At 40.9% G+C, this 2,557-nt stretch overlaps 1 protein-coding gene across 1 annotated transcript in view; it reads right to left on the bottom strand.

The window, feature by feature from the left end:
* Positions 1-2,557, bottom strand: part of si:dkeyp-110g5.4 (uncharacterized protein LOC561637 homolog) — a 7,032-nt gene that overhangs the window by 4,241 nt on the left and 234 nt on the right. The window lies entirely within an intron of this gene.

Raw genomic sequence — 2,557 nt, 5'->3', positions numbered from 1 at the left:
CTCAAATCATTTCACAAACATATTTTAGTGTACTGTTTATCTGGAATATGAAATCCTGTGTGACCAGGCTGCCTCTGAGCCACAGCCACCAATACTGCTATATACTGTCCACAAATGGAAAATAAAGGCAGCAGCATAAGTGGAGTCAATGATAACTTCTCTGTCATTTTAAGCTTCTGCCTGCTTAAAATTACCAACAGTAAATCGATGCAAGGCTGCTGTGAAGCTTGGAAGTGGTGTGTTTGAACAGAGTGGTGTGTATGTGTGTGTGTGTGTTTCAGCAGAAAAAGAGAGAGGAGACAGCTGGAAAACAAGGAAGATAGAGAGAAGTGACAGGGCCTGATTGAAAAGCGTCACTGACAGCAGATGAATGGATGACTGCTGTCATGTATCTGAACAGATACAGTATCTCTTCTCTCACTCTGGGAGTGTGTGTGTAGGTGTGTGTGTGTGTATTTGCTGTTTGAGGAGTAACAGCAGGGGCTGAGGAGAATGAGACTGTGGAGCAAGGACAGACAGCATACAATATATAAACAGTAAACTCTGAAGGAACACATCACACAATGTACTTAATGACTTTAAATGAAAGATTAATTACTAATTGGGTTGCTGGATGAATGACGGTTCATCCAGGCAGGGACACAAGAAAACATGATTAATGAAGACAGTGTCTGAGTAAGGTGGCCTGTGAGGGACATATTTGATTTTTTTAATGAGGCGGTGGTGGTCAGGGGAGGTCACTCGGAGGTAAAGAGGCAAAAAAATCTTGATTTGAATAAACTGCTATGGGGGAAGTTTATTAATATGGAATCTTCTTCCCTTACTGGCCAGTGGAGCTGAATGTGTGCATGTGTTGTTCTTCATTTAGTTAATTGTTGAGCTCTCCGACTCTCTTCCTCTTCAGGGCCACTGACTAATTGTAAAAAATTATAAAAGCGACAAATGATAGTTTGCTGGGCAAGGAGAGTTGGGGGATGAAACACAGCAAAGGCAGTAGTGTTTCCATCCACCTTTTTTCCTTGTCTTGACAGGCTCATGTTAGATAAGACCCACGTTCTTGAGGTTTGGCAGCTATTTAAGTAAGTAAATCCAACTTTATTTATATAGCACTTCTCAAAACTGGGGTTACAAAGTGCTTTCAGTCACAATAAAGACGATTACAATTAGTATTTACAACAAATGATACAAATAAGGGCAGGGAGGGATCAGTAAAATGCCTGAGAATAAACAGTTTGCTAGTCTGACCCTAAGAGAGAGGGATTCTGTTCCATAGTCCAGGACAGCAAAAGCTTGGTCTTGAATGAAGTTTACAAGTTAAACTTTAAATGGGAATAAATCAGGAGCGCTTGTTCTGATGACTAAGGCCTGGAGGACCTGTAAGGGATTTGCTCCTCACTCATATATAATGGAGCCAAATTGTGTAGTGCCTTAAAGGTAATTAATAGGAATTTAAATTCAATCCTAAATTTAACAGGAAGCCAGTATAGTGCAGCCCAAGGCGGAGTAGAATGTGAATGCAGAGTTTGTAGACAAGACACAGCTCTAATCAGCAAGCTGGCCTACTGGTACCATCTGCTTGCTGTTATCTCTCTTTTAAAGCTGGATGGACTGATAAACAAATTGACTGCCTGTGTGCCGGACCAGTCGCACGGGGAGGGGAAAACAAAACAAAACATTAACTGTACTCCTAACAGTTTGGTTTGTCTGTTTTGTAGAAACATGGTAGTTCAATATGGTCTCCATGGAAGAGGAACCGCTCTCTCAGTAGATTAAAAACAGCTCATTCTAAGGAAACAAAAACACAATGTTTCTTATTTTCAGGCAATTATACACTGATGAAAACATACCTATATATATATATATATATACACACACACACACACGTATAATATTCTGACAATAGCCCTCCTAAATGTTACACACTGGACCTTTAAGTGTAGACTGACTGTGAGATAGCTATCATTTCCCTGCAATAGACCTTTTGTCACAGCAGCCATTTTGACACGAACAAGTAGGGTAAACACACACGTTACCAATGATACTAAGATTCGATTCACCGGAAATGCTCTGCTATACTAAATGGAAGTGAGCCTTATAATAATGACCATTTGTCACGCGTGTTTCCCCTACAATTTTATGTCAAATGTCTGCTGTGAAAAGGGTTCATTTCTACCAAAAAATTTCCGTTGTGAGAAAGCTTATGAAACACATCTGTCGGTAAACTCCTAGCTACGACGGAAGAGTGTCTCATTGAGGCAGTCCTACCCATGACACTAAAGCTCAACTCGTACGTTATGTTTCTATATAGACAATAATGCAGGTGAAGCCAGCCCTTGTCTTTCTTTACGTCCATTACTTTTGAACAGACACCATTTTGCTTAAAGTCAATACATTTAGTCCATAAAGCAACACTAAAGACAGAGGAGCCTGACGTGCCTCGTCATCTTCGTCTGTTATGTTTGACGAAAGAGCTCGTGAACAGCTGTGTCGCGTGCGATGCGAAGAAACGACACGCGCTATAAGCAAAGCACACGAGCCTGCGAGCTCCACTGATTAA

The sequence above is a fragment of the Morone saxatilis genome, unplaced genomic scaffold (genome assembly GCF_004916995.1).
Source record: "Morone saxatilis isolate NCDOM2014 unplaced genomic scaffold, NCSU_SB_2.0 Contig15, whole genome shotgun sequence".
NCBI lineage: Eukaryota > Metazoa > Chordata > Actinopteri > Moronidae > Morone > Morone saxatilis.
Note: the sequence above shows the minus strand (reverse complement) of the source record. Positions and strands in the feature narration are given on the sequence as shown.